The sequence below is a fragment of the Oryctolagus cuniculus genome, chromosome 21 (assembly GCF_051225735.1).
Source record: "Oryctolagus cuniculus isolate XC-2025 breed Fujian yellow rabbit chromosome 21, ASM5122573v1, whole genome shotgun sequence".
In the NCBI taxonomy this organism is placed as follows: domain Eukaryota; kingdom Metazoa; phylum Chordata; class Mammalia; order Lagomorpha; family Leporidae; genus Oryctolagus; species Oryctolagus cuniculus.
In genome coordinates this window covers 6,037,892-6,052,724 of record NC_142887.1, presented here as the reverse complement: position 1 = coordinate 6,052,724, position 14,833 = coordinate 6,037,892, and the positions used below count along the sequence as shown (strand labels likewise).

General features: G+C 55.6%; 1 protein-coding gene across 10 annotated transcripts in view; it reads right to left on the bottom strand.

Moving 5' to 3' along the window:
- Positions 1–14,833, bottom strand: part of RIMBP2 (RIMS binding protein 2) — a 204,612-nt gene that overhangs the window by 152,570 nt on the left and 37,209 nt on the right. The window contains exon 1 of one of the 10 annotated variants that reach the window (XM_089322866.1): positions 1,974–2,120. The exons of the other annotated variants lie outside the window; for them this stretch is intronic. The gene's annotated coding sequence lies outside the window, so the exon portion shown is untranslated. Of the gene's footprint in view, positions 1–1,973; positions 2,121–14,833 lie in introns of those variants that run through there. 10 annotated transcript variants of the gene reach the window in all.

Here is a 14,833-nt window from a genome sequence, read left to right as displayed (position 1 = left end):
CAACAGTGCCCCTGCCAGGAGCGGCCCTGGACACCGGTCACCGCTGTGGAGAACCACTCTCCTACCCTCTCGGAAGGTGCTTGTTTAGTATGATCTAGCTAACACCCCGGAGAAACCACTAGGAGAGTGAAAAGTGAGTCGAAGGCCCTGGGCACAAGGAACGAAAGCAAGAGCCAGCTGCGCCCGAGCACCTGCGCCCACCGCAGGTTTGTAAATTACGCACACGCACTTTCAAGTTCAACAAGATGTTCGGAGCACAAGAGAAGGTGTGTTTACCTCGCGTTAGGAACCCACTGACGCCTTCATGGAGAGAGTGTGTCTCAAAAGAGACCTGTGCCTTATTCCGCTAGCTCATCTGACACGCTTATGTTCTTTTTGCTAAAGGACATGAGGCCAACAGCTACCGGGTAAGAACACGTTCACAAAACTCTATGCATCATCCGAAACCTGATGTCACACCCCTGGTGGACCTGCAGCACCATGGACAGGGCTGCCAGACACCACGTGGCCACGGGGGCTGAGGGCACAGTGCACACAGCCAGGTGCCCTCTTGCGAGGTCCCTGCCCGGCAGGGGGCACTTCCTCGTGCCAGCCAGCCACCTTCTTCTAAGATAGATCACCAGCAACACACACCGTCTCCCAAGCTCCTCTCGGAGAAAGTAAGAGGAACAGAAAGAAGTCATGATAACCTGCACATTACGTGAATCTTTCCCTTATGCTACAAAAGAGAAAACTATTTCAGGCAGGACATGATTCCCAGCTTTGCAGTGTGCCCTGTGAATCCTGGGGGTCCCTGGCTCTCCCACAGCCCGCTCTGTGCGTCCCCGGGGATGCGCCTTCCCCCCCAGCCTCCGGCCTCGGCTCTCGCCGGCTTCCCCAGGCTCTGTCTGCCCAGGCCAACTGCAGAGCTCCTCGGTGATTGGCAAGCGCGGGAAACAGCTCTGCCGGGTTCATGGGAAGTAGGATTATTATTAATTCAAAAGTGGTCCAGCAAGATGATGCCTTTGAGGGGCTGTGCCCAATCGAGCCTAATGATTCTGCGTAAAAGGGAGCAGAGAGCTCAGATACCACTTCACACAAGGTTTTAATTAACAGAGCTGTTTAGGCGGAGAGGGGAACGGCAATGATTAATTGATGTGCATTTTATTGCCGCCATCAAATGCCAAGCAGCATAACACGCCGACCACCTGCTCCACCACACAGACGCGCTCACCACGAGCTCAGCGTCAGTTCTGCCACCACCAGGGGAGATCTGGTTGCTTCCGTTTGCCACACGGTCCTCACCACCCAGAACACAGAGGAACCTCACATTCCCCCACAGTCTTTAGCTGATATGGGACGCGTACAAGATAAAAGTGCTGTTAGCATATCTGTAGTCTAATCACATTCATTACCTAGAATCCTCGGGATGCGCTCTCGCCTGCCAGCCTTAAAGCACTGGAAAATGTTGCCCGAAAAAGCAACACAAACGGAGCAAGAGGAGAAATTTCCACTTGAGACGTGGTGACTTTGAATGTCTGCTGTCCTAAACACCAATTATGTGGCGCTTCAATCAGCAACACCAAGCTCATTTTTCAAAGGGACCGGTGATTCCCTGAGGGAGGGACCCAAATGGAAACCCCAGCCCCACAGGGGCCAGAGTCAGGCGGCCTCCTGCCTGGAGCCACATCAGCTCAGAGGTGCCGGCTCACCGTTTACCCAACCAACAGAGCCTCGGCACAGCTTGGTGCTGGCCAAGTGCCTACAGCATAACCGTGGTGGTGGAAGGCACAATCAAAACCCTGAGGTTCTGAAGCCAGGGATTATCTGCCCTGCCCTCTCCCCCAGGGCTGAAAGCAGCCCCTTCCCTTCCTGGTCCTGAGAGCGCTTGAGCTCCAACCCGTTGAATCCGGGGGGACGACTGTCCCGTCTCACTGTCTGAGCCGTCTCATCAACTCATCAGGTTCTTCCCCACCCCAAAAGCAGGTACTCACAGGACACTGGGGTCTGGTCCCGAGCCTTAGACCAGCCGGGGCGCCAGCCAGCAGAGCCGCTTGTGCCTGGAGGACGCCGCCTCTCCTGGCCTCTGATGCCTGGCTTGGCGTGGCGCTGGCAGACTGTTTACTTATTCATGGACTGCCCGGCGGCCAGGAGCTGCTTTGTGTCAGCTGAACAGGGCGGTAATTCAATCTGCAAATGGGAGCCGCAGGGCGTGGACGCCTGTCGCTGCGAGTCACGGGGAAGGGCGGCCGGGAAGACTTGCTGGGAGAGGAGCAGTGTCTGAGGGCGCTGCCCTCCCCACCCCAGATCAGCTCTGCTTGCAGTGCCCGACGCAGACAGAATCACACGCAGGGCCGGATCCTCGGGGAGGCACCCGGGACGCAGGCAGTGCCGCCTGCTCTCTGGGGCCCCCAAGAATCAGATGGGGTGGGGGAGCCCGAGGGAAGAGACTGTCCACATGAGGCACTGCTGTGGTTTAGCGTTTTCTGTGCATTATATCTCACACAACCCACCCGGCCCAGAGTCTCCCACTGTGGCATCTGACCACTGGCCCCTCTGACCACACATACCCCGGGCCTGCCTCACAGCTGCAGCACCCCAGGGCCCACCCCCACATCACAGCTGCCGTGCAGCCAAGATCCTCCCCTCCCAAAGGACAGCCCTTCCTAGCTGCCAACAAACCCCTTCAACTTTTCAGTGACTACGGTCACCCTGCACCTGGAGATGATAGACTCTTCCGAGGCCAGGAGGGGTGGGTAAAGAGAAATTGGAAGACAGTCCCCAAAATATAGACCCCTGTTGCTCAGCCAGCAGTCTCTGACCTGGGCTGGGAGCCCATGGCACACAACAGGTGAGGACGAGAGCGGGCAGGCAGACGCCCTCTGCCCAGCCCCACCTGCCTTGCTAGTAGGGGAGACAGTGTCCCGGGCAGGCGTGGGGCAGCAGTCCAGTTCCACCTGTGACACCTGCACCCCGTATCAGAGTGCCCGGGTTGAGTCCCAGCCATTCTGCTCACCATCCAGCTTCCTGGATGCACACCTAGGCGGCAGATGATGGCGCAAGCACGTGGGAGACCCAGATGGAGCTGCTGGCTCCTGGCTTTCACCTGGCCCAGCTCCAGCTGTTGCAGGCATTTGCGGACTGAATCAAAAGATGGAAGACATTCTCTCCCCTCTCTCTCTCTCTCTCTCTCTCTCTCTCCCTCCTTCCTTCCCTCCCTCCCTCCTCTCTCCTTTTCAGATAAGAAAATACTCCTCTTATTTGGTGACTTTGGTCAGTATTTCGGCACTGCACAGACCTTGAGAAAATCGGGTTTCTTAGCACATCAACCTGCCATGGGGAGTGTGACCTCTGCACCCACCCCCACCTCCTTGAGATAAGCACACCAGCATGTTTGCTACCGTGTGCTGTATGAGTAGCTCGTGCTTCACTCCAGCAGCGTCCAAAGCACACAAACCCCAACATTCTGTCTTGTTTCCCAGCGTCTCCCCACGCCAGCACACCTGGAGGCGGTCCTTTTTGGGAGAAGCCACTCGTGAGGCTCCTGGGGCCCAGCGATGTGGCCCAGCTGCCACCTGAGGTTAAGCTAGAGCCTGTGACTGCGACACCGACATCCCATACTGGAGTGTTGGCTTGAGTCCAGCTGCTCCACGTCCAGTCCAGCTCCCTGCTAATGTGCCTGGGAAGGCAGTGGAAGACGGCCCAAGTCCTGGGGCCCCTGCACCCACTGGGAGACTCATTTGGAATTCCTGGCTCCTGGCCTCAGCCTGGCCCCACCCCAGTTGTTGTGAAAATTTGGGGAGTGAAACAGCAGATGGAAGATCTCTCTCTCTCTCTCTCTCTCTCTCTCTCTCTCCCTATCACTTTGACCTTCAAATAAATAAATAAATATTTTATAAAAGTGCTCTCCTGGATAATCCCAATGTCCCTTGATGGGGAACAGATAAACAAACAGTGGTACAGTCATACAATGGAACAATTCAGTACCAAAAAAAAAAAAGGAGCTATCAAACCACAAAAAGACAGAGAAAACTTTTAAATGTACGTCACTCTGCGAAAGAGGCCAGTCTGGACAGGCTATGCCTGTGTGGCTTTCGCTCTGTGATGTCCTGGGAAAGGCAAAACTGTGGAGACAGCAAAAGACCAGAGGTTGCCTGGTGGGGGGGGAGGGATGAGCAGGTGGGGCATGAGGGTTTGGGGGCAGGGCAGCTGTTCTGAGTCTGTACTGGTGGACACGTGTGTCCAACCCAGAGGATGCCCAACACAGAGCAAACCCCAGTGTGGGCCGTGGATCTCAGGCAGCAGCAAACTATCGATATCTGGTTGGCACTGACGCAAGATGTGAGTGACGGGGCCAGCATTGTGGCACGGTGGATTGAGCTACCACTTACAATGCTGGCATCCCATATGATCACTGGTTCAAGTCCCAGCTGCTCCACTTCCAATCCAGCTCCCTGCTAACACACCTGGGAAAGCAGCAGAAAATGGCCCCAGTGCTTGGGCCCCTGTATGGGTAGAGTTCCTGGCTCCTGGCTTTGATCTGGCCCAGCCCCCTCTGTTGTAGCCATAAAAATAAATAAATGTATAAAAAATAAAATATATGAGTGATAAGGAAATGGGGGGGAGGAGCCTGGGAGAGGTACACAGGAACTCTGTACTCTCTTATCATTTTTACTGTAAGCCTTTTTTAAAAAGTCTAATGATTTATTAAAGATGTATTTGTTTATTTAAAAGGCAGAACTACAGAGAGGCAGAGACAGAGGCAGAGAGGGAGAGAGAAAGGTCTTCCATCTGCTGGTTCACTCCTCATATGCCACGATGGCTGATGCTGAGTGTCCCACACGGACGCTACTTTCCCAGGCCATAGCAGAGACCTGGATGGGAAGTGGAGCAGCCAGGACTCGAACCAGTTGCCCATATGGGATGCCGGCACTGCAGGCAGTGGCTCTAGCCGCTAAGCTACAATGCCAGCCCCAAGTCTAACAATTTTTTAAACCTGACCCAAAAGGTACCTCGCCCCTTTAACCACTGTTCTTTGGTGCAGGACCAGGGACTTCCCCCCATCACATGTGGCGGTCATTCTTGGATCCAAGGAGAATGGACACACTACGAGGCCAGCGTGTGGGACGGCGCCCGGCTTTGCACTGTTTGCGGAACACGGATTTTACTTCTTGTGCTTCCCTTGGCCGTGAATGGCAGAGCATTAACGAGCGAAAATTGAAAGCCGAGATAAAACCTCCCCCAGGAAAAGCCGGCAGGCGGCTCCACTCTCCAGGGACGCCAGGCAATGGACTAACGCCGGAGTGCGGAAAGCACCAGAATGGCTGAGCGTGAACCTGGCGTGGGCAGGAGCCCCAGCTTCCCGGCACTTCTGCTCGGGGATACGAGACCCACGGGGGCCCGGCCAACTTTCCCCTGGGGCTGGACCCGCACGCTTGCCCAGATCACCCGTTCTCCTGCTCCAGTCAGCTTCTGGGCTGAGAGCCCCTGGCTACTGCCTGAGAATTCAGTGGAGCAGAAAGCAGGAATCAAGCGGTGACCACGCTGGTCCTGGAGTGGCCCAGCCTTAGGGTGCCACATTCTGCCGTGTGGCCACAGGGCTGAAGGGACAGGGGCCTGAGTGCGACTGTGCCAGACCTGGACCCCCAAGACCCACAACTGGTGGTGGTGGCAGCAAACACAGACCCCGTGTCCCTTAGCACCACACTGATCCACACCCTCACCCTGTAACTAGGCCCCCGTGTGCCCATCACACGGAGTAGAACACTGAGACCAACAGAGCTCAAGTGAGGCATCTAAGGTCCCACTTGTGACCAGCAGAGCCAGGGCTCACTGTCTCTGGAGCTAAAGCCGAGCTTCTGACCATTGCCTCCCTCTGCCCCCGTAGGGGTCCCAGGGGCTTGGGGTGCAGGCTGTGAGACAAGGGCCGACTTAGAGAGAGATCCCAGGTCCTTCCCAGTGTGTCCCCAACAGCAGCCCAGAGCTCAGGAAGGGCACCTCGGTGTTGGGAGGGGTCCAAGTCCAGCCTCCACCACCACACGGTGCCAAAAGCATTTTAACCGGCAGCATCAGCCAGCGCCCGTCGTCCTCTCCCAGGTTCCACTCAAGTCTCACAAGCAGCCCTAGAGTGACAACCTTGGGGGCCACGCCCTGTCCGGGTCTCCTCAGGTGGCAGGTACCCAGCTCTGGGCTGGGGCCTCACCCACAGGCCACCTGCCTTCCACAGCGGGGAGGGTGGAGACACCGCCGTGCGTCCCTCGTAGGTTTAGGATGGGCAGCGGTCACACTCTTTCTCTCTGGAATTACGTGGGCAAGCACGGAGCCTAGGGAAGATGTCTGAAGCCGTCTGGTGACTGCAGAGTCCACTTTGGCTCAGAGAGAGGAGGAGGAAAGACACCACGGCCTGGTAGATGCCATTCGGTCCCTGGACCAAACGTGCCTGATGCCACCTCATCTCAGGACCGGCCAGTTATCTGAATGGACTTGTGGGCACCCTTTTCATATTCCAGCCGCTTTGAGACATAGCTCCTGGAGCAGGACCCTAACCACCAGGTTCCACAAGCTGCGGGGGTCTTCCTTGCCCACCCACGTGGATTCACTAGCGCCCCCTTCAGTCCCTGACTCTGTCTGCACCCCAAGCTCTTGAAAAGGAATGAAAAGGCCGATGAACGCGCTTCGTACTTCACCCGCGCGTGAGATCCGCGAGCGCGGAGGCCTGTCCGCAGCTACATCAGAGGGGAGGAATCTGTCCACTGCTCCAAACGAGCTTCTCTCCCTGTTTCATCCTCGAAGCATTCCTTTTTGGGCCTGCTTTTCTGGGGTCAAAACCACGCATGTCACAACCAGAATGACAGCGGCTCTTAGAGGCAACAGGACTGTTGGAAGCCTGGAGTTCTACACACAGACCTCGGTCGTGAGATGGGGACGCCCCGTCTAAAACAGAGTTGCCCAAAGCCAGAGTGAGAAGGACCCTTCGGGGTCGTCGACCCAAGAACAGAAGGGGTGGGTGTCTGGTGCAGCACAGCCCGTTCAGGAGAGCCTGGGTTCAAAGCCCGGCTACTCCACTGTGGACCCAGCTTCCTGCTGATGCACAGGAGTGCCTGCCACCTACCTGGGAGACCCGGATGGAGTTCTGGGCCCCTGCTTCGGGGAGCGAGCCAGTGAACAAATGTCTCTCCCCCCCCTCCCAACCACCACCTTCAAATAAAATGAAAGGAAATTTTAAAATTAAGAACAAGAACAAGGAAAGCGATGTCTAGGGCTCCACAGCATATCAAAGGTTACAACTCACACTTGGAGTCAAGAGTCAGACCCTAGGGCTGGCCTTGCAACCTGGTGGACTAAGCCGCTGCAAGTCCCAGCTGCTCCACTTCTGATCCAGGTCCCCACTAATGTGCCTGGGAAAGCAGCAGAAAATAGCCCAAGTCCTTGGGCCCCTGCCACCCCTCAGGAGACCCAGACAAAGCTCCCGGCTCCTGACTTCAGCCTGACCTGGTCCCAACCATTGTGACCATTTGGAGTGTGAACCAACGGATGACAAAATCTCTCTCTATGCGCCTATCCCTCTCTCTCATTAACTCTGCCTTTCATATAAACAAATAAATCTAAAAAAAAAAAAAAGTCGGACCCTAGTGCAGTCAGCACGTAAGGGTGCACCAGGCACTAGCGAGGATGTCCAATGGCCTGTGAGGGTGATGTCGCGTCAGCAGCAGAACCTGCCCCCCAGCCCCGTCTAGAGGGCCTGCCTTGGACTGTGCGACCCTCATGGCACAGACACATGCACACAGGCACACACACCCCTCATACCCGAGAGGACAGACAGGTGTGCACAGGCGCACGCGCACCCCTCACAGGCCATCACCAGAGGTGAACACTGATTTTCACAGAGCAGGCACGTCACTATTATTGCCTCAGTTCTCACACATCTACGTTCTGTCAACACTCGATGTAAATAATAACAGATAAAGAAAACACCCTCCAGGTGCGTTTGTGCACTGCCCGGAGAGGAGAGACGCCAACTCTCAGTCACCGTCACTGCCCAGCCTTCAAGGCCTTACAATCGTCCTGCACCCAGAAATTCCACCTCCAAACTTGACCTCCAGGATGACGAGACATGGCTGAGCTGTCTCATCTTTCAGAATTACACACATATACCCACTGGAAATAAAAGAAAATTGACGCAGAAAATACAAACGACTGAAGACCCCCGTCTGTGTATGTGTCCTAAGTCCTAGCAAAATAAGATTCAAGCTATAAGGACCACGTGTCACCCATGACGATCTGGGTGGGATGTGTTTATGGGTGACTTAAATTTTCTGTACATTGTTTTGTGTGCTTTTGAAGAATTTCTGCAATGAATATGGTACTCTATTAATCAAATAAAAACTGGTATATAAAATTACCATAATTTGGAGCGGAACAAACACACACCGTAATTTTCACAGCACGAGTTAAACACTGTGGGACCCCGAACGCCACTCTGATGGCTGCTCCTCAGCAGAGCGGGTGCCGTGATCCTCAGCCCCTACGACTCGGAGGCACGGGAGCAGAACGGGTCTGGTCCTCTGCCCCCACAGAGGCCGTGAGGCCTGCTGGACAGCGGGGAGGGGGTGGTGGATGAGGAAGCAGCCGGAGCGGACAGAATCCTGTGTGCTGAGGGTGCGGCGAGGCACCAAAGCATGGCTCCTGCTTGAGGAACAGGTCAGCGAGGCCTCCTGCTTGCGGGCAGCCGCCGCACAGACACTCAGGCCCCTTCCAGCCGGGGCTTCTCTGACCCCGGGCCCTCCCCAACCTCCCTGTGCGTCCTGCAGGCGGCTGAGGAGCGGCTGGGTCCGCTCCCTGCACACCGCTTCACCTGCTCCAAGAGCTGCTGGGAAAAGACCTGCGCCCAGCTGGTGGCTGGGAAGGTTGACTGGAGAGTGGGGAGGCGGGCGGTGGCAGGAAGTAGCTGAAGGGGACAGAATTCGGGCAACAGAGAGACCCCCAAGCCGTGGGCCGCTCATCCTGAGAACCCCTCCAGCCTGGGAAGCTTGACTCCCCACCCCCAACTCAGCAGATGACTAAGACAGCAACCTCGTGAGGGAGGGTCCAAGGCCCAGCTACCCCTTCCCCAGAAGCACCGGCGCTCTCCCTCAGCGGCTGCCACACCAGCGGGGTCAGGTGGACCCTGAGAAGCCCCCGCACTCCCACCCACGGGCTCGGGAGAGGCTGGAGCTGAACCCGGCCTTCAGGTGAGACTCCAGGAGCAGACGCTCTAAGACGCCCAGAGAAGGGGGCATGGGAGGAGCCTGGGAAGCCGAACCCCACACACAAAGACACGGCAAGCGAATGCGGCTCGAGGAGACCCGAGTACCTGGCAGGCGGGCAGGGACGGGCACTGTGGCTGCTGCTCCCCGCACACCAGAGCAGGGGTGCGTGTCCTGGGCAGGCAGCGCCTGTCCTGTGGGTGCGCCCTTCCCCCAGAGAGCTGCTGATAACACGGCATCCGTGTGGTTTGTTGCCCTGGACAGCCTCCGGCGTGGCACCGCCTCACCGACAGCCAGCGTCTCCCGGCCTCACTCACCCTGTGCTTCAGCCAGGGACCCATGGGGCACACGTGACCCAACACAGGGGCTGCTGTCTGCAGCACGCTGGTTCCACTCCCTCCATGGCACGCACCAGCACTCCCCCATCTCAGCATGTGGAGTCCGCTATGGAAACATCCAGAACACGGTGCTTCTAAGTAAGAACGCCGACCTCAACCCTTTGCCCAGGAAAGCTCGAATTTACTGTAACCGTCAGAGGCCCCCTTGCCAGCAGCGCGGTAAACATGAGGGGGTTCGGTTGCTTTCTGGGGGTAAAGGGGAGCAACAGGGGAGTCATCCCCCCAAAACGAGCAGTTAGTTTTGTGGCTTAAATTAGGCCTGTGCCCTAAATCCATCCTGATGGATGCAAGTCTGCAGACCTCGGAGGACAACACCAAAGGCTTCAAGCTGTGCTTTCCTGAACAAAAAGTTCCGCCACCTTAAGAAAAAAAGGAAAAAAAAACCTGCTCTGTAAATGTCATGGGGAGGATGCTGGGCGGAGGCGGGAGAGCGGCAGCCAGTCTGAGGGAGGAGGCTTGTCAGGGACGGTTTTCAGAGGGGATCATGGCTTCAGGCTCAGCACTTTTCCAGTTCACTCTGCAGGGGGCACACAGGCTCTCAGCCTGCTGCCGGCCACAGGGCGCAGGGGGCCTGCGTGAGGGGCAAGCATGGGTGCTGGGGAAGTCGGGTTAGGAGAGTACGGTCACAGGGAGGTGTAGGGGCCACTGCGGACGGCAGGAGGGCGCTGGCCAATGTGTGCGGAATTGTCCCCACAGACCAGGCCCATCTTGGCCCTGCAGGGTGTGGGACCTCACTGCACCCTCTCCACCCCCGCTGAGCAGGTCACCACGCCCCCCTGCACAGACCGAGGGCTATAAGTCACATGGGTGGGGCATCATAGCAGGAAGCAGAGGGGCCTGAGGCATCACCAGGCCCTGAAGCTCACTGCACTCTCCTGCCCAGCACGGCGGCCCAGGGCTGACAGAAAGGCACACAGCAGGTGTGGGGAACCCAGCAGGTGCGGCTAAAGGAAAGCTGGAAACAAATCACCTCTGAGCTGGGCCCCTTTCTCCCTGTTGGTCCCCGAATGGAGCCCCTTTCTCCCTATTGGTCCTCGAATGGAGCCCCTTTCTCCCTATTGGTCCTCGAATGGAGCCCCTTTCTCCCTGTTGGTCCCCGAATGGAGCCCCTTTCTCCCTATTGGTCCCCAAATGGAGTCCCTTTCTCCCTGTTGGTCCCCGAATGGAGCCCCTTTCTCCCTATTGGTCCCCAAATGGAGTCCCTTTCTCCCTATTGGTCCCCGAATGGAGCCCCTTTCTCCCTATTGGTCCCCAAATGGAGTCCCTTTCTCCCTATTGGTCCCCGAATGGAGCCCCTTTCTCCCTATTGGCCTTGGAGCTGGGCCCCTTTCTCCCTATTGGCCTTGGAGCTGGGCCCCTTTCTCCCTATTGGCCTTGGAGCTAGGCCCCTTTCTCCCTATTGGCCTTGGAGCTAGGCCCCTTTCTCCCTATTGGCTTTGGAGCTGGGCCCCTTTCTCCCTATTGGTCCCTGAATGGAGCCCCTTTCTCCCTATTGGCCTTGGAGCTGGGACCCTTTCTCCCTATTGGCTTTGGAGCTGGGCCCCTTTCTCCCTATTGGTTCCCGAATGGAGCCCCGTTCTCCCTATTGGTCCCTGAATGGAGCCCCTTTCTCCCTCCTGGCCTCGGAGCTGGGCCTCTTTCTGTGTCGAGAATCAGCCCTTTGCGACCACCCTGAGAGTGTCTCTGACTCTCACTTATGAATCCGACACTGGAATTTAAAGTCTCTGGATCGCTGCTCTTTCAAACAAGAGTAGAGGCACCAGCTCCACTCTTCAGAGAGAAGCCCCACACCTTCACCCTTATCAGAACTTTTGGGAAGCTTCTCACTGCAAGTAATGTGTTCAGGAATTTAAAACACTTTATCTTATACAATAAAAAAGGACAGGCCTTGGGAGTGATTCATGGTACTGCTGTTTGCTAATCATTTTCTGCCTTTTCTCCCTATTCACTTTTCTATTCTGCTTCGTTAGTCTTCTAGTTTCCAGTGTTAACTGCTTCCATTAATTTTTTGATAGTCTTTTATAAAAAATATCTAAAGCTACGTATTTTCCTTTGAGTGTAGCTTTGGCCCAGTCTTGGTACAAGCGGACAGTTGGTATCTGGAAACTGTGATCTGTTGGCCAAATCTGCTCCGACCCAGCTCCACTCTGGTGAGTACTTACTGGGACACAGGCACACTCACTTTTTACACACTGCCTGGGGCTGCGAAGGGTTAGGAGCTGTTTACAGATGCCACAGCTTGCAAAGCAGAACACAGTCACCACCTGCTCTGTCCATAAGTCTGCTAGACTGTAAAGTCCTTGCCTTTACTCATTAATTTTCTATTAAATTTCTTATTGACATGACAGCTGTACATATTTCCTTGTCCTTGATTTCTAATTCTTTTCTTAATGCTATTTTTGCTCACAGGTTTTTTTTTAAGATTTATTTATTTACTTGAAAGTCAAAGTTACACAGAGAGAAAAAGAGAGGCAAAGAAAGAGAGAGAGAGGTTTCCCATCCACTGGTTCACTCCCCAATTGGCAGCAATGGCTGGAGCTGCACTGATCCAAAGCCAGGAGCCTGGAGCTTCTTCCAGGTCTCCCACATGGGTGCAGGGGCCCAAGGACTTGGGCATCTTCTACTGCTCTCCCAGGCCACAGCAGAGAGCTGGATCGGAAGTGGGACAGCCGGGACTCGAACCAGTGTCCATATGGGATGCTGGCACTGCAGCCAGTGCTTTACCCGTTACACCACAGCACTGATCCCCTGATTTCTAAATTCTCTTACATGTTTTTTCCCATGGCCTCCCAATTTTCTAATATATAACACATGTTTCTGTAGTGCCCGGTGATTAGGTTTAGGGGAGGGTTTCTCTTACTGCCTTCTCAGGGTTCTCACGTTGAACTGTGGATTCGCCACTGGAGAGTACGGAGCCTCTTAACTGTCTTGCAAGGCCATGAGGCTTGGCAGCAGCCCCGAAACAAAAAAGAGGTGAGCCTTGCACGTGCCAATGCGGGCACCCATGTGACACAGGCCCTGGCTGGGACGGGAACGCTGTAACTACAGAAGAGGCTAGAAGTGGGACTGAGTACTCCGAAATCTAAACTGACAGTGCTCAGGGCCAAAGGCCTAGGAATGTCCATGGTCTGAGCACACACCTGCAGCTTCCTCCAAGGACGGTGGAGAGGGTCTGTGGGGGCAGCAGAGCCACAGTGAAGCCGTGTTTTACGACACCTTGAATCCCAAGTCGCCCCAGGAGACACTTGTCTTCCACAGAGATTTGTCTCCCAGCCTCTGATGTCACCACGGAGCAGCTGTGTTGGGTTTCCCTTGCTGTGTACTGTTTATTTTGCTTTCAATATACCCGTGTGGGAATACGTGAAGTCAGAGAAAGAAGCGCTGGCGGTGACCCCTCCGCATTTCACACACGTGTCTGTCGAGGAGCAGAGAGCTTACTGGCCACTCGGTGCTGAATCCCAGGGGGCTTGGTTTTCTCCCTGTCCTCTTTCTGCTGCCCCATGTGACCTTCCCAGTACTTAAACAAGCATCAGCTGGCAACAGCTCAAATGAGAGCGGCTTCACGAGAGGAAGGCCAGGGCCCTGGGAGGCGGTGAGGGCAGCACAGACAAGCCTGCTCCTCCCAAGACACCAGAGTCCCACCTCCACAAACTGGGCAAACACCTGGGCTGGCTGCGCCTGGAGCTGTCCGTCTGCCTGGTGCTGAAACTGCGGCAAGGACTGGCTTCACATGTGCAGCTATACACTTGCTGGCTATGCACACACCTGTTCTCTGCTCACACGTGTCTTGAATCCAACACAGATGCACAAGACAGTCCCTGCCCTCGGGGCCCACCGGCTGGGAAGGGGCAACAGGCACCGTGACAGTGCACAGACTCGGGCCGCACGCCACGCCCACCCCACTGCCTTTCTCCACCATCCTCACCCAGGCCAATCTCCATCCCCGCCATGCCTCAGCTCCCCTTAGGCCATTTTAACCCCTTTGTGGGATAGACTGAGGGTCTGAACACTGCACAATCAGGAGGGCGGCTCACACAGGGGACAGGAGTGACTTAACCTGGTGCCACCCAAGAGAAGGGTGTTGTGCGTCACAAGGCAACTTCGCATTGTCGAGTGGCAGCCTTGGAAAAAGGAGACACTAATGGACAAAGCTAATTTTAACAGTATATCGTATTTAACTCAATACATCCAAAATGTCATCATTCCAACCCATAACCAACATAACAATTAATGCTTTTTCACGCTTTCTCTCTTATTGCATCTTCAAAAGATGCAATATTTAACCAAAGTGCATTTCTGCTAGACCAGCCCTGTCCAGGGCCTGAGGGCCACAGAAGCGGCTATGTCGGGCAGGCAGGTCTGTGGAAGGGAGTGCAGCTATGGCCTCACTGGCATTCAGAAGGGGGCAGTGGCTCCTAGGGACCACCCAGAGCCCTCGAGAGGTGTGAACATTGCCAGCGGCCCCTGGGCTTAGCAGCTGGGATGGGAAGAGGGCCTCCTCTTGGCCTTCTACCCCCTGCCCCTCTGTGGAACCTCGGGGAACCCCAAGCCCAGCAAGGGTCCTGACACAGGTGCCACAGGAACAACGGAGCTGCAGGAAGATGGGGGTCCCTGGGGTAGGAGAGAGACCACCAGAAGCCATGTGATGGGAGGCAGGAGGGTCTGTGTAGGATATGAGCATAAGAAATCGGGGAAGGTCTCCTGGCTCTGAGCAGAAGAGGGTCACGACCTGGATGTAATGAGCAAAGGCCTCAGTCACCTACACATGGACACTGTTCTGCCAGCGATGCTGGTGTCTACAAGAGAAGGAGAGGGGGCTCTCTCCACCCCAGAGTCAGCCATACCCCACCAGTGAGGCCCTTGCTGCACTCTGCCTACGTGGGAGACCAAGGGGTCCCTGGCTCCTGGCTCTAGTCTGGCCCAACCTAAGCTAAGGGGCTTTGGGGGAGTGAATTAGCAGGTGGATGATCTCTGGCTGTCTTCCTGTCTTTCAGATAAATAAAGGGCTGCTTGATGGTCAGGCAGGCCTGCATTATAACACACCATCCACCTGCCCAGAGCAAGCCCTGTGTTTTTCAAAATTACATAACATCTGGATTCTGAATTTCCCTATGCTGACTTAACAGCAGAAGTGGACAGCTGTCATTTGCCATCTGTATTACAACAAGGCCTCCTGATTCTCTTCTAGGGACCTGTCTTTGGCGTCCAGCT